Source organism: Bombus huntii, chromosome 17 (genome assembly GCF_024542735.1).
Source record: "Bombus huntii isolate Logan2020A chromosome 17, iyBomHunt1.1, whole genome shotgun sequence".
Lineage (NCBI taxonomy): Eukaryota > Metazoa > Arthropoda > Insecta > Hymenoptera > Apidae > Bombus > Bombus huntii.
Window position 1 is genome coordinate 1680299 of NC_066254.1, and position 23104 is coordinate 1703402.

Here is a 23104-nt window from a genome sequence, read left to right on the forward strand (position 1 = left end):
AATTGTGACACAAACCGAAGGACGATGATTCCCTGCGCGTGGCGAAAATGAAGTCGAAAATGTAAAATGACATTTTTCGCTTTGTTTTCGCGAAAATCAATTATGAAATTGCCCCTACTTAACTTCACAGTCCATTTTCTTGAAAACGAAGTCGGGCAAGGTTTTACATATCTTTTTTATCCTCCTACATAATTGTACGTCGTAAATATTTTTTATTCAATAATATTAAATAAGAAAATTGATTACTTCAGGTAACGCTCATACCGAGCTGAATGCATTGTTTCTCGTCAGAATGCTGTGAACCTCCTAGCAGGTCGGACTTCACTGGCCAAAATACCAGGCGTTAAACTCGTTAATGAGTTTGCCAATTTATACTGTGATATTCAATAACGAAAAGTGATAAATAATACTCACTATAAAAAAAACAAGAAAAGAGAAGGGAAGAAAATAAAAAGAATGAATAGAACAACCAAAAGAAAAATACTACAGCAAAAATGGATCAAGAACTTCCTTAGCAACACAAGCTTTGGCTCCCAAAGGAAGCGGACACTGAACCGTCTGCCAAACCTGGTGAACAGGAATAAAAGGGCAGAAAGTAGCCAGGAAAGTGTAATCAAAGAGGAAAGCAGAACAGGAGACGCGGACCACGAAAAAAACGAAATCATAAATTCAGCAGATAGTTTCCCATTATCTGTAATACGAACGGAAAATAGGATCAGCATATTGCAGTCACAAGAGTCCAGCCTATCTCGGACACAGCAATACCCTCAAGTAATAACAATAAAAGAATCCACAATAATAAGGAAAAAGAACGAAAACGTAGGGAAGAAAGTAAGTAGACATACGGCCTCTCAGGACGGGAAATTACAAGCTGAAAGAGAATAAAGAATGGATGAAGAGGTATACCATCATCCACGAAACCCTCAACGTCCCAGATACTGCCCAGCGAAATGGACAACGCAGGGGGTCCATCGCCAGCGACAACGCTACCGAGAAGCCAAACACAACCTGGACAGGTCACTAACCTTTCCAAGCAAGAACGTTGACACCACAGCACCCACAAATAGAGACAAACCGCCTCCAATATACATCACCCACCAAGACCCGAAGGAGACAGTAAAACTCATTGAAGAGACTCTAAATACAAAAGTCATTCCACATTACACGCAGATAAACACGTGCTATTCCTACGAAGTGTACCAGACTTTAACAAAGCGAAAAAAGTTCTAATTGCGGTTAAGACAACGTTTACGCATATACATCCAAATCAGAGAAGTGCCACACGGTCTTACTAAAGGGTCTAAACAATAGCTTCTCCGAGACAGAGATATTCGCAGAGTTGCAACTATAGATGTGCGACGTCAAACTGACAAAAGTTTGGCGCTTCTCAACAAAAAGATCAATAGAGAACAATGTATTGCTTCCAATTTGCATAATCCATGTATTCCCACAAAGCAATATGAATAGCCTACTAAAAATGAACCGTCTAAATTACTTTAGGGTAAATTGGGAAAGAATCAGAAAAATGACATAACGCAATGTCACAAATGTAAACTCCATGGAGTCGCACGGAGCAAGCGAGTGCAAATCAAAAAAGAAGACGCGGTAAACAAAGACTAAGTGCAGTGCGTGAACTGTAAAAACTACGGATATCCTGCTTTGTATAAAGAATGCTCAAAACTCGTGGAACTTTGCAAAAAACTTTGGGAAAATATCAACAAATGCAAAGCATCAATAACAAACGTGTTGCGCAAATAAGTCGCAAATTCATGCCGTAGTTCTCAGACATCCTAAGACAAGGAATAAGCCGAAACCAAGTCTCTGAAAACCAACCACATCAAACAAATTTATTACCGCGCGCAATTCAAAATCCAGACCCAATTAAAACCATACCACAACTGAACGTAATAAACTTATCGAACCTTCAAAGAAAGCATATTCAAAGCCTTAAATGAACAACAAACACAATTAAACGAACTAAAACAATCATTAAAAACGCACGAAGGAAGGATTGAGTCTTAACCAAAAGGAGGCTCATTACCTAGTCATATGCCTTGGAGACACACAATTACAATTCCTTAATTTACGGACAACTAACACGCTCAAAACCATAGACTACGATTGCGACCATAACGCTCTCGTATTCCAGATAAACAAAAATACATCTGACTTCCTAACGCTAGAAACACGGAGTGGCGGACCCAGGTACAAGTACAAAGACAAGAAAGTAGGAAATATTACAAAATCAGCTCGAAAAGAACTGCGACTTAAATATCCACAACAATGTCAACCTAACAAAGAGGCAAATCGACTCGTTTATAGACGAAATAGAAAAACATGTACAAACCGCCCTTCAAGAATCCGTACTAGAAATAAAACAAAAGTCGGCTTTCGAGCTCTATATCAATAATAAAAAAAAATTACGAGGCAAAAGCTTCATACTATGCAAAATAAACAATGTAAAATAAAACTATTCCTACGATAAAAGAGAAGTACCTTTTGCACAAAATAAAGTTGTGCTTAAAGCAAGAATTCGCAAACTCTATAAATCAACACTGGGCAAACAAAATAAAAAATATCTCTAAAAGGGACTCCGCTAGCATGACTACAGAGAAATCAAATTTTTACATCAAATGAACCAAACTCTATTCTATCTCTCAAAACGCCTTCAGACGAGAACGCGCGGTATGAGCGTTGGCTAAAATAGTTTGGTTTTCTTATTTGTCTCTGATGTTCCAGCGTTTCAAGCGTTCACTCATCTAAGTAGTACAATGCGCGCTCGGCGTTGCTTAACTTTCGTAATCGGATTTAAACGAGTGTGTTACGTCGAAGGCACGGGCAGTAGTGAAACTAAGAAAACATTGATCGTTTCCTCGCGGCGTTCGAATGATTTTGCGTAGGTTTAAACTTTTCACGAGCAAGGTTCAGACCAAGCAAGTATCTTTTATTTCAAGTGTTCCGTAAATTTATTGTCTACTACGTGAAGATACCGGACAGTTGGTTTTTCTCACGTTTGGTGTCTCAGGCGCGGCTAGAACCCTTCCTTACCCACCAACCTTTTTCTTATCCAATCAGGAGCAACGATTCGATGGTCCCGTGCGCTAGATACTCCCATCACTAGTTTTCCTTCACCACCGCATCGTGACCGAACTTCACTGGTCTTACATTTTTAGATCAGTCAACATCTCTAGACTGATTTTCCATCCTTAATTCAGTCAATCTCTTGATCGGGTTTCTACACTTAGTTCAATCATCTAGTTAACTTATATTGCGTACTCTGCTCATTCTCAATCTTAACTCATTGTTTATGTCTTAGTCCAATCACCTAGTTAACTTATACCTATACGCACCGAGCGTAACTATCTTGTCTATAAAGTTGTTGGAATAAAGTGTGTATTGTAATCTGTTACCTCAGTGTTATCATCAATTCAACCACCCCTTTATTATCCTAAACGAAATAGGAGATCGATTATTTCACGCCGTCGATTGCCTAATCCTAACGGGAATCTACGGCTCCCGTTGGCGTGCTTCCTCGCGATCACGTCTCTCTGGGAACGGTCGAACAACGTTGTTGTTTCGATGGCATGCAGGATGTTCCTTAGGGCTCTATCCCCCTGGTTTTTGTAATGCTAATTTAATACCCCCCTTTTTAGCTACGCTTTGCTCCGTAAAAGCGTGTGGCTCCAGTAGATCGTCTAGGTCGAATGATCCATTTATCTTCGTTTTCGGTGGTGTTTTGGAGAGTGACTGTCTACTAGATTGCCATTGATGTACTCAAGGGTTAGAATTGTTAATGTTATAATGTTAATGTCCATTGTCACGTCCCGCGCTGCGCACGCGCCGTAACGTAGGCTAAAACTACCAATAGCGCGAGTGAGCGTTCCAATTTGAAATTTAAATAAATTTTAACAATTTGTATATAAACCAAATTCGAACCTCACAACCCCCACGGAATAACCCGTCACATGACAACCCCTCCACGGTAGACCTAAATATAAATAAGCGTAGCGGCATAGAAGAAGCGGTAATAATTGCTTAGTTTTAGAGTAGTTAATTCCTCAGTTTTGGGTGATTAGTTTTCTCAGTTCTTGGTGATTAACTCCTTGGTTCTTGGCGATCAGTTCCCATTTCCTGGCAAGTAATTTCTTGTTTATAGCGATTAATTCTTAATTCCTCTAGCTCTTAATTTCTCAATTCCTTTGTTTTTAATTCTTCAGTTTCTTAGTTTTCAGTTCTTAATTCCTTTAGCTCTTAGTTTTGCTCTCAGCTTTTAGGTTCTTTAGTCCTTTAGTTCTTTAGCTTTTAGTTCTTTGTTTTATTAGTTTCCAATTCTTGTTAGTCTTGTTAATCGACGTGTTTGTATTTGTCAATTTGTAAACTATCGAAAATCTATCGAAATTAAAATCTTGTAATTAATAAGAGCGAAACGTATTGCGAACGATTGTAACTCCGAGCATTCGAAATTTCAACGACTATTCTGACAATATCCAATTAGAATACGAATAAACATTTTTTTGTGAAGAATATTTGTCTAATAATATAGCAGGATTAAGCGAATATTTATTTTCACCGACTTTAATCCTCTCCCGTGCCAGTACTCCTGCGCATAGCAGGTTAGCCGAAACGTGGAGTTTAATTTCAAATCGCATTAAATAACAGACAATACTACAACTTCAAATTCAATCTAAATTCAAAAATTAACGGCAACGCAACCAAAACGAGCCAGACAAAACGTAACACCATACATATTAGTTTTAGGTTTTTGTCCCAGTTGCTTTGCCGGTCGGTCGTGTAAGTTCGAATAAGGTCTTTTATTACAGCATGTGTTCGTTCGAGGGATCCGTTAGATCGCGGGTGGAAAGAAGTAGCTTTTATGTCTCAGATCTAGATCGATTTACATACGAAATTCCGTCCCATATTCGACAGGATACTTTTAGGTGTGGAAAATATTTAAGCATAGTGGTCCAAAATTTGGTTAATGATCGACTTGGCTGATTGGCCTTTTAAAGGAAGAGAATCAGGTATTTGATCAATTGGTCTTGGATAGACAGGATAAATTGATTACCTTGTTTGGTTTTCCTGAGAAATCCGAATATGTCCATTGTGATTTTCTCATTTGGGTTGATGAGTGTGTCAGTTATTACGGGTTGCTCTCTTGCCCTTATACGGTCCAGGTCCTCTCGTTGACAATTTCGCGTAACTCGGCAATGTTCTCTGGCGCGGTGTTCTAAAATTCGGTGATTTACCGATTACCCTATCGCTTCGATCCGAGGCAAAGTGTCGGCTACATTGTTATCTGGTCTTTATATACCGGATGTTGGTCGTGAATTGTCTAATATAGTCAAGTGACGGAATTGTCGCGGCAAACACTTGTCGACATTTTGATTGAACGCTCATGTAAGGGGTCTGTGATCTGATTCGATGGGCGTGTTGTCCTCTTTCGCACCTTTTAACAGGTCGTTGAATGGTTGTAGATTTGCTGTGTATGAAACGTTGGTAGAAGTTAATTATTTCGAGGTATCTTTGCGGATGTTTGTCAGGGTGCGGTACTTCGAAAATGGCGTGAACAAGGTTCGACTAGCGGCTTTATCCCGTCGGTGGTTACGATGTATCCTAAAAATGTGATTTTGCCCGCGTCACATTCACATTTTGCAGGATTTATTACTAAGGTGTACTCGTCTAAGCGTTTGAACAAAGTTCGAAAGTGTTGGCGGTGTTGTTCTTCGTGTTCCGAAGCGATCAGAAAATCGTCGATATAAGCGTAAACGAAATCTAAAGCTCCGATACGTTTGTGCCGCATTTCGAAATATGAACATGGTATTAATTGCTTCGAACAATCTGAACGAGGTCGTGATCGTTGTTTCTTCGATGACCTCGAAATTTCATGATACGCGTGTACAAGATCGATTTTCGAAAAGATGTGCTTATTATGTGTTTCTGTGCGAAATCTTCGATGTGCGGTGCATACCTATCGGGTATGTTATGAGCGTTTAGCGTTCGGTAATCGTCACAAATCCTACGCCTCCGCCTTTTTTGGGCACGACGAGTAAGGATGATGCCCATGGACAATTCGACGGTCTAATCACTCCTTACTCTATCATCGTCTCGAATTCCACTTTCATGTGGTCGGGACTGAGGTTTCGTTGAAGTTTGTTATTGATGGTGATCATGGCGTCGTCTTGATGTGGTGTTCCACACCGTGCCGCTCTGTACTTCTTCCGAAAAGGAACGCCTGAGTTAGTTCCGAGAATCTCGGTAGACTTTATAGTAGGTTTATTCGCGGATTATCGTCTTTATTGACGCTACGTGGGCCTTGGCCGCGTATCCTATTGATAACAATTGTGTTATCGTGTAGAGAGTGGTTTATCTCGTGGGTTCAGTTGCAACCCATACCAACTCAAAAAGTCCATGTCGATGATGAGAGTTTGATTGTCAGTTAGAACAAAACGCCATTTGAAAGCTAGTCCGAGGGACAGGTTCAAGTTAACCACGATGTGACTGTATGTCATAGGTTGTTTTCTGTTGGCCACGAGTTCATACTCGCTTCTGATCGAGGGTGTGCGTGATCTGCTCTGCTAGTGCGCACATATATCGGCGCCTGTGTCCACAAGGGGGGAATCCTCAGACTCTCATTTGTGACAAATATCGGCGGGATACAGAACCGTCTTCGCGTGTTGCATTCACGGACGGCTGCTTCCGTGATTCCAGGTGCTCGGGGAACGACACCTCTTTGCGCGGTTTTGTATCATTACGTGGCTGTAACAGAGGCCGGATAGATGCAATCTTTTCTTCGAATACGATCTACGACGGCTCCTGCTTCGTCATCGTGAAGTGCCATTGCCGAAAGTCAACGCGCTTCTATGGGCCCGCAGTTGAATAATTTGTTCGTTCAACGCATTGCTGCTCCTGGCCCATGATTCGCTTTCTCTGTCGTTTGGTATTCGTTCCCGTGTCTCGCTTACCGCTGTCATTCGGGATGTGCCTGCTCGGGTCTCATGGATACAGTTCGTCAACGCCAGTCCTTTCGGGTTGGATTCCGTCGCGGCGACTGGTATCAGCTATGTCTCTGCTTGCAGGCGGTTCTTCCAAAGCGTCAGAACAAGCTGGTATAAGAGCATGGGAATGGCTATTTCCTTCAAGTCGCGGTAGAACTGGAACGGCATTCGGTCTCCGATTTCCTCGCTCTCGAGAAATTTTCTCATTTTTATACCGTCGGAATTGGCCAGTCCTTTAATCAGCTCGCTTTTAATGCGTTCATAGCGTCCCGTCTCCGGCGGATCGACCACTATATCCTCCACCTGAGCTAGGATTGTTTCGTCTAGATTCGCCACAATGGTAAGGTACTTCAATTTGTGACTCGCGTTACGCGCAAACTTAAGGTACGTTTCAAACCTATGCGGCCAAACGTCTAGGTAGTTGATAAGGGTTTTCTCGAGAGTACGAATTGTGCAAATTTATTGATTCGATTTAGTTTGTCAGGTCTTTCTATTTCGTTTGTAACGTGACAGATTTGTTTACCGGTGTTGACTAAACATATTAGTGTGGGCTGTCCTTCAATGTATTAGCTTGAAGTCGGAGTTTGACCTTGCTCTGTCTGGTGTTCTGAAATGGTTATATAATCTCGTATACAGATTGTGCGTTGTTAGCGACGTTGTACTGATACTTTGTAAGGAATAGCTTCGGAGTATTCCATCTTGGATTAGAGGAAAGTTGTTAGGGACTATGTCGAATTGATAATTTCTCTTGGGCATGGTCAGGTTGCAAATTTTATAGCTGGTGTGTTTGTCATTGCCCATTAGGAAACTCTTTAGGTTAGAGGTTTAGGTTGTCGTTTAGTGGGACTTCTCCCTTTATGAGGTTTATTACTACTCCGCTATCGATGAGGAATGTGGCTCCTCTTCATCTTCTCGTTGCAATAAAATTGCCAGTAGTCTTTCTGTGGTGCAATTGACTCTAGGTACGTTGCTTCTGGGTTCCTCTACTGTTTGGTTCACTTGCATGCGATCTTTCCATGCCGTGTGAACAGTTCTCGTTCGAGTATCCGATCCGTAACACTTGGGACATATTAGTTTCGTTCGTCCATTCGTTATTTACGTGTTCGAATCTTCATTGAGCTTCGTTCGGTTTGCGTGATGCCAGTGTTATCGCTGGTCGCCGTGCACCTTCTTCTTCTCTGATATATAGCTCAATTTCCGATGTGAGGTTCTGGGCTTTGACCAGCGTATCTTGTTGATTTGGGTTGACTTATTGTCCGATGTCTTCTTTGAGGTTCATGATGTATGCTTTTATTGCTTTGGCTTTCTCTTCTTTTGTAGCGATTTTGCTGCTTACAGCTGCTTGTACGCTTTCCGTGTTTGCTTGTCTAGTCGTTCTAAGTTTGTCGCGGCAACTGGTCACTGTATTTGGAATTGAAACGTTTTGCCTTTGTGCTCCATATAGATTTTTTTTGCCTTTGTGCTCCGTTTTCTATTCCGACGAAGCGGCTGCTTCTTTTCTCACTTTCAATTATTTTCTTCGCAAGAATTAATTTTAGAAGCAATGGTTTTTGGTAGCATTGACTTTTGGCGTATCTGACGTTCTTTATAAAGTCTTCTACACGAACGGCGTGTCTGCGTCACAAGGTTTCGACTTATACGTTGACAGCTTTTAATAGTATTTCGCCAGGGTTTTCCATAGAACTCGTAGAATCGTAGGTCTTCGATTCCTATGGCTTATGAAAGCCAGTTTGGTACATTACCTGGGCTCGTAGAATACTCGTGTCTTCAACTGGGATGACCGTAGTCCTTCGGTTGCCAAACGTCCGTAGAGTTGGTTGGAAGTTTTCCCCTTGAGGATGATGAGTATCCTGGGAGGGATGGCCAAATTTGTTAGGTCAAAGACACGGGAAGCTTCCTGCGGACTTAAGTTCTCAATTGGGTGGTACCAATCGTATTTATTTCTTGCACACAGTGTGTCGAAAATGTAACATCATAATTTTTAAATGCAAAGCTTCAGTTTGAAAAAAATTAATTTAAAAAGTTCCGTCCACTTTATCCTCGCTATCCAAGTGCACACGTACATGACGGAACCTCATAGCCACTTTTTTGAAGGTATGCAAATACAACTTATTTTTACACCAATTCATATTTCTTCAAGTATTCTATTTCTTTGAAGATCAAAAACAAATAAGAAAACTAGTTATATCAGCCAACCTTTACCTTTTTTTTACAAAAAAATACCACGCGTAGGACTTGTCAGTGAGTGTGTCAAATTATACAATGACATTTAGCAACAAAAGTGATAAATAGCGCACGTGTCATCCTCTCTATGGAAACAATCAAGAAAATGAAAGAAGAAAAGAAGATAGAAAATGAAAAAACCAACCAAAAGAAAGATCCTATTACTAAAATCGACCACGGACCTTCTTAGTTTCTCAAGCCTGGCTTTCCAAAAGACGCGGAAACTCAAGCCTCCGCCAAACCTAATGAACAGGAACAAAAAGAAAGAAAGTAGAAGGTAAAAGCAAAGAAAAAAACAAAATAGGAGACGCAAATCGCGAAAGACACGAAATCATGAACTCAACAGAATGCTTCCCATTAGCAGCAATACCAACAAGAAATTGGCGAGCTACCTGCAAAAGCTACCAACGAATAAATCGAAACCTTGTTAACGAAGAGACGACGTTGGTCTAATAGATTTCATAAATAATGTCAGATACATCAGAAGCCAATGCTACGAAAACCATTATTTCTAAAATTGCTATCTTACAAGAAAATAAAAGTGCGAAAAGAAGTATCTCCTTCATGGTAATAGAAAACTGCGAAGATATATACGTTACTCAGAGGCAAAACCTTTCAATACCAAATACAGTAACCAGTTACCACTACAAACTTAGAATGATTAGACAAGGAAACACGGAAAGCGTACAATCATGGAATATGCGCTTCAGACAACAATTAAACGAATTAATTTATGTCATTCTAATCAAACGTTCAAAACCTGTAAGAGAAACGACTCTATTAAAACATACGTCATGAACCTCGAAGAAGACATCGGACAATAAGTTATCCCAAGTCAACCAGATATACTGGTCAAAGCCCAGAACCTCGCATCGAAAATAGAGCTACATATCAGAAAGAAACAAAGAGCACGGAAACCAGCCATAACACTGGCATCCCGCGAACTGAATGAAGCCGAAAGAAAATTTGAATACGTAAATAATGACCCTCCGAAATGATGAATAATGAACGAAACTAATGTGTTCCAAGTGTTTATGGATCGGACGCTCAACCGAGAGCTGTTATTCTCGAAATTTTCGATTCACCCACCATGGAAAGATCCCACCTCGAGTGACCCATACAATAGAGGAATTCAGAAGCAACATATTTAGAGTCAACTGCACCACCACCGGAAGATTACTGTCAATTGTATTGCAACGAAGGGATGGAGAGGAGCCTTCTTCCTCGTCGATATCGGAACAGGAATAAACCTCATACAAGAAAAAGCGCCACCAAACGACAAAACCTCTTTCCCAAAGAGTTTCCTAATGGACAGTGACGAACTCGCCAGCAACAAAATTTGCTATCTGACCATGCTAAAAGAAAACTATCAATTCAACGTAGTCTCTAGCCACTTTCGTCTAATCGAAGATGGAATACTCCGAATTCCATTCCTTACAAAGTCACTACATCAAAGTCAAAACATCAGATAGGACCTGGTCAAACTCCGACTTCAACCCAATACATCAAAGGAAAATTCCGTGAAAGAGGTGAACGTGATAGCGCTACAGAGACCTCGATTGCCGCAAATTGAGAGCGTTTGTGCAATGGAAAGAGCGAGCGAGCGAGCAAATACCCGCGTCGAATGCCGCCGACAGAGTTGACGCAGTGCAACGACACCGCATACAGACGTTTTGGCTGCATAGGGTGGCGCTGTGGTACGTCACGTTAGAAACGTACTTTAAATTCGCTCGTAGCGCGAGTGACGAGCTGAAGTATTCTACTACTATCGGGAACCTAGATGAAACAATCCTGGCTCAAGTGAAGGATATAGTGGTCGATCAGCCGGAGACGGGACGCTACGAACGAATTAAAAGCGAGCTGGTTAAACGACTGGCCGATTCCGACGGTACAGAAATGAAAAAATTGCTCGAGAACGAGGAAATCGGAGACTGGATGTCGTTCCAGTATTACCGTCACCTGAAGAAACTATCCCTTATGGTCTCAGACGAGTTCGTTCTGACGCCTTGGAAGATCCACTTGCCGGTAGACGTACAGTTAGTCCTAGCCGCCGCGACGGATTCCAAGCCGAAAGCCCTGAAGGAGCTGGCGGACAGGGTCCATTAGACTCGAACGGGCACATCCCGAATTGCAGCGGTCAGCAAGCTACGCGAACGAATACAAAACACTAGAGCAAGCGAACGATAGGTTGGGCGCAACAATGCGCTGAATGAACAAATTATTCAACTGTGGGTGCAAATAAGCTCGCTGAATTTCGGCAATGGCCGCCCTACACGGCGAAAAAGCAGAATTCGTCGTAGATCATATTCGAGAGAAAGACTGCGGCAGCCCGGCCTCTGCTACTGCCACGCGACGTTCCAAGACCACGCAAAAAAGTGTCACTGCCCATGCACGTAGAGTCACGGAAACAGCTGTCCGTGAACGCGACGCACGAAGACGGTTCTGTATCCCGCCGTATATTTGTCACACACTTGAGTTCGAGAATTTCCTTCCTTACGGACACAGGCGATATATGTGTGTACTTGCAAAACTGATTACGCAGGCCCCCGATCGGAAACGATTAGGAACTGTTCTTAGGAAACGGAAAGCAAATCGCGACATACGGTATCATTATGATTAACCTGAACCTGTCGCTCAGGCGAGCTTTCAAATGGCGTTTTGTTCTAGCTGACAATCAAACTCTCAACATCAGCATAGACATTTTGAGTTGCTATGGGTTGCCCGTCAACTCGCGAGACTGACCATTGCTTTACACGACAACACAATTATCATCAATGGGATATGCGGCCAAGTCCCCGTATCATCGATAAAGACGATAATCGGCGAAAAAAACCTACTATTAAGTTCGGTCGAAATTCTTGGATCTAGCCCGGCCGTTCCTTTTCGGAAGAAGTATACCACGGCGCGGTCTGGAACAACACGTGAAGACGACGTCAGGATCTCCCGTCAACTGCAAATCTCAATGACGTATCGCCCCCGACCAGTTCAACAGATGAAAGTGGAATTCGAGATGATGATAGAGCAAGGAGTGATTAGACCGTCGAATTGTCCATAGGCATCACCGTTGCATGCCGTTCCCAAAAAAGGCGGAGGCCTACAATCTGTGGCGACTACCGGTGAGCTGAACGCTCACAACGTACTCGATAGGTATTTGCCACAGCGCATGGAAGATTTTGCACAGCGACCACATAATAAGCGCATCTTCTCGAAAATCGATCTCGTCCGCGTGTATCATGAAATTCCGGTAGCGCCCGACGACGTCGAAAATCTCGATCATCTTTCAGATTGTTCGCTGCAATTCATACCTCGTTCGGATTTCGAAATGTGACACAGACATATCGAAGGTTCATCGATGAAATCATACGCGGTTTAGATTTCGTTCACGCGTACGTCGACGACTTTCAGATAGCTTCGGAAGATGGAGGACAACACCGCGAACTCTTACGAACTTCGTTTAAACGCTTAGACGAGCACGGCGTAATAATAAATCCCGCGAAATCTGAATGTGGCGCGAGCGAAATAACATTTTTAGGATACAGTGTAACCGCTGACGAGATAACACCGTTAGCTGAACCATGTTGACGCCATTATCTGCAAAGGTACCTCAAAACGATCAACTTCTACCGACGTTTCATACAGGAGCACGCAGCAAATCTACAACCATTTAACTACCTGTTAAAAGGTACGAAAGAGGGCGACGCGCCCATCGAATGGTCGGAGCAAATTCGAGGCAGTTTTAGCGAACCGAAATGTGTTCTAACGCATCCGATTACGCGATCGAAGCAGTTCTGCAACAACATGTCAACGATATATGACAGCCGTTAGGATTCCTTATGAAATCCTTGACCCCGGCGCAGCGAAAGTTAACGCGTATGATCGCGAACTACTCGCGATGTACACCGCGGTTAAACGCTTTAGACACGCCGTCGAAGGGACAGACTTTGCGATTTATAGAGATCACAAACACCTTACATACGCATTCAATCAAAATCTCGACAAGTGTTTGCCGCGACAATTCCATCACCTTGACTATATTGAACAATTCACGACAACATCCAGTATATAAAGGGGCTAGATAACACTGTAGCCGACACTATATATCAGATCGAAGCGATAGGGAAATCAGTAGAACACCGAACTTAAGTAGCTGCGTCAGAGATCGTTGCCGAATCACACGAAATTGTCAACGAGAAAACGTATCAAAGCAAAAGAGCTAACAGTAATAACTGACAGATCCGTCAACCCAAATAACAAAGTCGCAATGGACATATTCGGATCTCTCACAAAAACCAAACAAGGGAACCAATTTACCCTGTCTATCCAATTGACCAAATACCTTATTCTCTCCCTTTGAAAGGCCAAACAGCCAAGTCGACCATTAACGGAATTTTGGATCACTACGCATACATATTTTCCGTACCTGAAAGTATCCTGTGGTATATGGGACGGAATTTCGTGTGTAAATCGATAAATACATTTGAACAAACGTTCGAGATGCGACACATAAGAACTACCATCTTTTCACCCGTGATCTAACGGACATATGCTGTGGTAAAAGACCTGTGGCAGCACTCGACAACAAATACCGCCACTCGGCACTAACTTCAACCGGATGACGGTGGCGCAGTGGTTGGCGCCTTAGGTTACGAACGTTCGGGACCCGGGTTCGAATCCCGGCGCCCGTAATCCTATTTTTCTTCCACGCATCTAAATTAGAAGAAAAATAGCAGTACCCCAGCAGCGACATCTACAACCAGCATCTCCAATCGTCACGGACATCACATGCACCTCAGACCTTATTCGAACTTGCACGACTGTGCGACAAAACGACTGGAACAAAAACCTAAATCTAATATGTATGAGATATAATACTTCAGTACACGAAACAACGAGACCATACCTCGTTTGAACGAACATTTGGGCGACAAGCTAACATGCTAATCTCAATATCAACTACAGCCCAGCCTAATTAAAGAACAATTGTTTAACCTCTGCAAAAATAATAAAGACAAGACAAAAAACAAGACAAATAACCGAATGGAACAAAAGGCGATATCAGAGCGATCAGACACGAAAAGTTATTGAAACATAACGAGTATATAGTTCACTGACGAGACCACGAATGGCTGGGACCAGCAGAAATTCTTTTATCCAATCGACCCACCTATTTTATTGAATATCAAACGCAAATAATCCATGGCAACAGATTACAACTTTACTATCCAGAAAGAAGGCCGTAATATTAACAACTTCGACCCTTGAATACATCTGTGGCAATCTAGTAGACAGTCACTCTCCAAAACACAACTGACAACGAAGATAAATGGACCATTCAACCTAGACGAACCACCAGAGTCACACGCTTTAACAGAGCAAAACAAAGCTAAGAAGGGAAGAATGTCACAGAGCCATCAATTAGCAATAGAAAAACTAAAGGAGCCTAACCTCGTCTAACCGTCTTCGACGTGACTTCAGCAGCAAATTGCCCTGGCGCGTAGTGGGTTAATATTGTAAAACACAGGACGTTTCACAAGAGGGAATTTTTTCGTTTCTGTATTAGAATTTTCTAATTCTTCTATTGTTTTATCATTCTTGCATTAATAAAAATTGACAATCTGATTAATGAGATGATATATGAATTTCCATAAAGTTAAATGAACAAAAAAAATAACAATGAATGTGCAATTTTAAATCAAATTTTGAAACCGGTCATTTGACCGGGCCTGGTAAGGTTAGGGTTAACATCCTAAAAAATCAAGGTCAAACGTAAGAATGCATGTTGTTAGTAGACTGCAGTTCTCAAACATATTTAATGACTGCACAAAAAATTAGGTTTAAAAGCACAAAAGCTATCTATACTCGTTATCGTTACCAAAGAAATGGCATTCGAACCAAACCATCTGGCAATAACCAAAATAATCTCACGTCATAATTGTTACACAATTTAACATTTTTAATCATCAATGATGTCTGAAACGGTTTAGCAACATAACGGTTTAGCAGTCGATATCTATCTTGCAGACGCGACAGTTCAGAAAATATCTGCAATGGATAATCTTGTCGGTGCCTTAGGACCTCCTTACAAATGGAAAAATCACACTAGCAGGTGACACAGACTCAACGTATTTTGCATGTAATTATATACGATCGAGTTTTGTACGCGATAATTTATCGCCGTGGAGTCTCGATTTTCGACCAATTACGGAGAAAATACTGTACATCGTTCTTTGCGATCATTAAGTTACTATAACTAGCAGCACTTCATAATGAACACTCAATACATTGATGAAAAACTCTACCGTGAGTCGAAATAATAAATTATTATCGTTAAGTCCTTTCATTAACAAAGATGGCATAATAATGGTTGAAGATGATTAATGTACGCGAAGCTGCCATCTCACACAGCTAATTATTCAAAAGCAACACAAATCACAGAAACCATTGGGATGTTTACTGTCGCGTGCCGCTGCAAATATTTCTTTTAAGGAGAGCTATAGAATTACTCCATACCTCTGTTAGGTAAAAACGTTCGTCTCCTGACCGCGGCTATGTTAGGCGACTGATTGTCGCCTCGAGCCCAAGCTCATTATCATAAATCTCGCTCAAATACAATCGATTTGAATGGCGACAATTGTTTAATTACACCTGAGGTAGAATCTAAATTACGGTGTTAATGGATTTTCCCGAAGTTCCAGAGGGAAGGCTCCGGTGTCCTTTCATCTCCGACATATATTATCTGAATATGTAGCATATATAATATATGTCGGAGATGAAAGAACATCGGGGCCTTTCTTTTGAAATGTTTGGGAAGGTCCCCAATATTTTAGTTCAAACTTTTATTATAGCTACACTTCAATAATAAAACTGAAAAATAGTTGTAATGTTATAGAGGCCCGAGGTTTGTGGGCTTGGGCTCGAAGTGACAACGGATCACTGGACGTAGCCACGATTACGGGAGAGACGTGTACCTAACAGAGGTATGGAATAACAAAGATTGACCCGAGAGGTACGGAGAGGAGTATATAAGGGCAGTTCCATTTGGACTGAGATTCAGTCAGATAAGTTCTACTTGTACCGTGGACAAGTACGTTGAGACATACTCGAATCGTGGATCAGTAAGTTAAGTTCGACTTAGACTGTGGCAGAAATCGCATACGTCATCCCGTTGACCGTGGATTCGTTATCGAACCTAAATTCATTGATTATCTAATCGCCGCTATTACTTGTTAAACTCTGTAATAATTACATTAGCATCAGTAAGAAATCATTTATCATACATAACAACGATGGCCAATTCACGTGGTGATTCATTATACGCCCCTTACACCAATGATAAATCGACATATATATATGTCGGAGATGAAAGGAAAACCGGAGCCTTCCCTTTGCAATTTTGAGAAAGTCTTCTAATGCTTTAGCCAAGATTTTACCATAGCTGTAATTAAGCAATTGTTATTTGTAATTGTTTCATATTTGTGATAAATATTTATTTTATTTAACCCTGCTGCGGTCTCCGGGTCTCTTTGTTCTTACTGCTCTCCCTTCTTTCTCTAAGAACTTCTGTATTCTTTAAGTGTGTAGAGCAAAATGTTATCCGACTGTTGAAACCGATATATTTGAGAAAAAGACGAGCGATCATGGAAAATTTAAGGAACGAACAGATACAAAATTATATTATATGACGGTAATATGACCCGCGTAGGAAAGCTACAAAAGAAATAGCAGAGAGTGTTATAAATACATTGGAACATTTCAAAGAGAAAATAAGAGTTGTGTATATCCTCGTTTCTGACATACCATGGGGCGTTAGCTATTGTTCTGAATCTTCTAGAAGCAACTCTGGTTTATTTACATGACCCATTGCTCTTGTCCCCCATAGTGGTATTCCAAATTGGTGTTATTATCGTTTAGTAACCTTTTAGTTTATTTTCCACGCTGACTTTAGATTTTAGACTAGTTAGCCAGTACATCTGTCTTTTATCCGTATTTTGTCTATAATTGATTTAGTATGTTGCTTTCATGTAAATTATGAATCTAAGTGGAGTCTTAGTATTTAACTTGCTTTGTTTGTGTTATGTGCATGCCATTTATTTGGATATTAGGTGGTTTCCGCTTTCGTATTGTAAATGTAACGTGGTTAAATCGACTGAGGTTTGCTTTTATCTTGCAGTCATTTTTCTATTTTTCTGATACGTTCTGGTAGTAATATGACTGCTGTTTTTGGATTAGAGTGCTTGTGTTACGTCGAAGGCACGGGGAGTAGTGAAATTAAGAAATCACTGATCGTTTCCGTCGTCGTTCGAGTGATTTCGCTTAGGTTCAAACGTTTCACGAGCAAGGTAAGAAAAATTCAGACGTTTATTATGTGAATTCAACAGAGTGACGGTTAAGAATGTTTGGACAGTGCGTGATATAACGACTCTCGGTTGACGACTCTTGACTCTTCGGTGGCTAACTGAGGATCAACGTCTGCGGTGGCGAAATATATTGATGGCCGTCAGCCCTGAGGTGATTTTGGTGTAGGACGTGTAAGGTATCAAAGAAATACTCGGTGGTGTTTAACTGTATATTTATTAATAATTCTCGCTTTCGACTCTTTACGTACCATTCTCGATTTCGACTCTACGTACAACTCCTGATTCCAACTGACGATTCTCTCCCCTCGGTTACAACTCAACTGTTTTGTTGATCCGATTCGTGTCTTTTGTCATCCGTCAATATCCCTCCTATGCACGTGTTCGTTACGCGTCCGCAATCGTTGCCACCTACGCCTTCTTCCAAATATTCGGCGGAAGGACCTTACTGATATCGATGGCTTATTAGGTCTGTCGGCACTTGCTCTTCGGTGATACCGTTGGAAAGTTTTGTTGTCGAGTGCCGCTACAGACCTATTCAAGTTTTCCGACCCTTTCTGCTTGTATGCAGTTGCGCTTTATCCACGTTACTATAATAGAGACCAAAGAAGCCGTTCTACAGTGTCACCTGACTAGTACAGCCGTGTCGTCCGTGAATGTTAGTATTTTATGTTGGTAGTTATACGCAATCCAGTGAAACTAAATAGTTTTAAGATTGAAGTAGTCGAGAAAATTAGAGTATTACGATCGTGCAAGACGAAAGGGCCTGATTTCCTATACAAAAATAAATCGAGTACGAAGTGACAAGTTTTGACACAAGACTTGGTATTCTAGAAAATCAATTATGAAGTTTCGTCCTCTTTACTCGCTACTTGTTAAGTATACGCGTACCTATATGACGGAACTTCACAATCCATTGTTTGGGAAACGAAGACAGGAAAAATTTTATATATCTGAATGCACGTTTAAGAATACCATTTATCCTCATACATACATGTATGTTTTCTTAAATATTTTATTTATTTGATAACATGAAATAACAAAACTGATTACTTCAGACAACGTTCATACCGCGTTGAAAGTACTCGTTCTCATGAAGCGTCCTGTTTTGCGACCAAAGCGTCCTGTTTTACGACCAAGTTTTCAGGACAGAAAAAATCAAATAAAAACAAAATCACATAAAAGCTCCGCTCCCCAGCGGCTTAAACCCAAAAATTCTATTAAACAGCGAATAGGTTGGCCTGTGTGGGCACGGTGGACAGAGAAGCGTATAGTTCGCTCTGGCGCGCGGTTGGCTAAGTGTTAATAAGCTATGGTCGTATACATCAAGAAAATATCTTTTTAGCATTAAACGATTATCACCATAGGTTATATCATACTCGCATATACGCTTACTTATATATTGCTTTGTTTATATTTTCCGATAATGTTATATGTATTTAATATTCGGAATTGGAGAATGTACAAGTATTATACATACGTATGTCGTTTGAAAGAATGCAAAAATACATGTGCCGAAAATTGTGACACAAACCGAAGGACGATGATTCCCTGCGCGTGGCGAAAATGAAGTCGAAAATGTAAAATGACATTTTTCGCTTTGTTTTCGCGAAAATCAATTATGAAATTGCCCCTACTTAACTTCACAGTCCATTTTCTTGAAAACGAAGTCGGGCAAGGTTTTACATATCTTTTTTATCCTCCTACATAATTGTACGTCGTAAATATTTTTTATTCAATAATATTAAATAAGAAAATTGATTACTTCAGGTAACGCTCATACCGAGCTGAATGCATTGTTTCTCGTCAGAATGCTGTGAACCCCCTAGCAGGTCGGACTTCACTGGCCAAAATACCAGGCGTTAAACACGTTAATGAGTTTGCCAATTTATACTGTGATATTCAATAACGAAAAGTGATAAATAATACTCACTATAAAAAAAAAAAACAAGAAAAGAGAAGGGAAGAAAATAAAAAGAATGAATAGAACAACCAAAAGAAAAATACTACAGCAAAAATGGATCAAGAACTTCCTTAGCAACACAAGCTTTGGCTCCCAAAGGAAGCGGACACTGAACCGTCTGCCAAACCTGGTGAACAGGAATAAAAGGGCAGAAAGTAGCCAGGAAAGTGTAATCAAAGAGGAAAGCAGAACAGGAGACGCGGACCACGAAAAAAACGAAATCATAAATTCAGCAGATAGTTTCCCATTATCTGTAATACGAACGGAAAATAGGTTCAGCATATTGCAGTCACAAGAGTCCAGCCTATCTCGGACACAGCAATACCCTCAAGTAATAACAATAAAAGAATCCACAATAATAAGGAAAAAGAACGAAAACGTAGGGAAGAAAGTAAGTAGACATACGGCCTCTCAGGACGGGAAATTACAAGCTGAAAGAGAATAAAGAATGGATGAAGAGGTATACCATCATCCACGAAACCCTCAACGTCCCAGATACTGCCCAGCGAAATGGACAACGCAGGGGGTCCATCGCCAGCGACAACGCTACCGAGAAGCCAAACACAACCTGGACAGGTCACTAACCTTTCCAAGCAAGAACGTTGACACCACAGCACCCACAAATAGAGACAAACCGCCTCCAATATACATCACCCACCAAGACCCGAAGGAGACAGTAAAACTCATTGAAGAGACTCTAAATACATAAGTCATTCCACATTAAACGCAGATAAACACGTGCTATTCCTACGAAGTGTACCAGACTTTAACAAAGCGAAAAAAGTTCTAATTGCGGTTAAGACAACGTTTACGCATATACATCCAAATCAGAGAAGTGCCACACGGTCTTACTAAAGGGTCTAAACAATAGCTTCTCCGAGACAGAGATATTCGCAGAGTTGCAACTATAGATGTGCGACGTCAAACTGACAAAAGTTTGGCGCTTCTCAACAAAAAGATCAATAGAGAACAATGTATTGCTTCCAATTTGCATAATCCATGTATTCCCACAAAGCAATATGAATAGCCTACTAAAAATGAACCGTCTAAATTACTTTAGGGTAAATTGGGAAAGAATCAGAAAAATGACATAACGCAATGTCACAAATGTAAACTCCATGGAGTCGCACGGAGCAAGCGAGTGCAAATCAAAAAAGAAGACGCGGTAAACAAAGACTAAGTGCAGTGCGTGAACTGTAAAAACTACGGATATCCTGCTTTGTATAAAGAATGCTCAAAACTCGTGGAACTTTGCAAAAAACTTTGGGAAAATATCAACAAATGCAAAGCATCAATAACAAACGTGTTGCGCAAATAAGCCGCAAATTCATGCCGTAGTTCTCAGACATCCTAAGACAAGGAATAAGCCGAAACCAAGTCTCTGAAAACCAACCACATCAAACAAATTTATTACCGCGCGCAATTCAAAATCCAAACCCAATTAAAACCATACCACAACTGAACGTAATAAACTTATCGAACCTTCAAAGAAAGCATATTCAAAGCCTTAAATGAACAACAAACACAATTAAACGAACTAAAACAATCATTAAAAACGCACGAAGGAAGGATTGAGTCTTAACCAAAAGGAGGCTCATTACCTAGTCATATGCCTTGGAGACACACAATTACAATTCCTTAATTTACGGGCAGCTAACACGCTCAAAACCATAGACTACGATTGCGACCATAACGCTCTCGTATTCCAGATAAACAAAAATACATCTGACTTCCTAACGCTAGAAACACGGAGTGGCGGACCCAGGTACAAGTACAAAGACAAGAAAGTAGGAAATATTACAAAATCAGCTCGAAAAGAACTGCGACTTAAATATCCACAACAATGTCAACCTAACAAAGAGGCAAATCGACTCGTTTATAGACGAAATAGAAAAACATGTACAAACCGCCCTTCAAGAATCCGTACTAGAAATAAAACAAAAGTCGGCTTTCGAGCTCTATATCAATAATAAAAAAAAAATTACGAGGCAAAAGCTTCATACTATGCAAAATAAACAATGTAAAATAAAACTATTCCTACGATAAAAGAGAAGTACCTTTTGCACAAAATAAAGTTGTGCTTAAAGCAAGAATTCGCAAACTCTATAAATCAACACTGGGCAAACAAAATAAAAAATATCTCTGAAAAGGACTCCGCTAGCATGACTACAGAGAAATCAAATTTTTACATCAAAAGAACCAAACTCTATTCCATCTTTCAAAATGCCTTCAGACGAGAACGAGGCCATTCAGCGCGGTATGAGCGTTGGCTAAAATAGATGTTAAAAAAGATAGAATATTTAAAGAAAAATATGTGTGTGCAAAAATGAGAATCATATAATATGAGGTAATAGTCGTGTAATACCAAACATTTCTTTTTCTCGATGCTTCGATTGTAGATTATTAAAAATAGATTGTCAAGAAAGGTAAAAAATGTTATAAAGATAAAAAAAAAAGCAAACACCACACGGAGTTCCCAGGGGGTCACCCATCCAAGTACTATCCGCACCCAGCGCTGCTTAACTTTCGTGATCGGACGAGAATGAGTGCTTTTTTTTTTTTTTAATGTTTATTAAACCCAAGATATAATTTTAAATACATTTTGGTATTCACAATAAACGGTGAATTTATGTAATGATATCTTAGGCAAAGGTACCGATACGCAACGGTACGACGTAGCCATACTATAATATGTGACGGCGCTTTACATTTTTCGTGATTAATATAATTTTTTGGTTTAAGCCGCTGGAGGAGCGGAGCTTCTATGTGATTTTGTTTTTATTTGTTTTTATTGTCCTGGAAACTGAGTCGCAAAAACAGGACGCTTCGGTAGTATATTTTTGGGTGGTGTGGAATTTTGGGGAGCGGTGGTATGAGGGGGAGGGAAAGGGGGATGTTAAATAAGTTTCTTTTAAAAGAAGGAGAATTACAATAATTACAATGTTTGCACCTGTGTTGTACGGGGGCAGAATTGAGTTTTATCGGTTTAATGGATTTTCTCTCTTATTTTATTATGGATTCAGTATCCACCAATATTTTTTTGTATTTTTTCTATGTTTGTCTTTGGTGTCTTTCAGAGGGAGGGCCATGTTGTATCTCCATCTAGTGTCTGCGGTCTGTCCATCTAGGTTTTTTTCGTAAAGTATAGTTTTGATCCCTATTTTTCTTTTTATGTGATAAATTATTGGAATATTATTTTGGTCCTGGAGGTAGTTTTTTTCGTCAAGGTATAGGAAAGCATCTGGCGGGATGTAGCCTGTTGTCAGAGTGTTTTTGTAATATGCGTCATTTGGAAATAAGCAACTGAAGATTAAACTATTTTCTTTTATCTTTGCCGCTTGCGCGAAGTGATTTCTTATTAGCTTTAGGATGTGACAGTCTATGCGGTGAACGTTGGCTAGGTCGTATATTATTTTGTTTCTTACCTATTTTTTGAATCCGCTGTGTTCGGATCTGTAAGTACTCAAGCCCTGATGCATTTTCTTTCGAATATGCGAATTTTTTCCATTTGGGAGGCTGATATGTTGTACCAGATTGGGCAGCCGTAGGTTATGATCGGTCTGATTAGT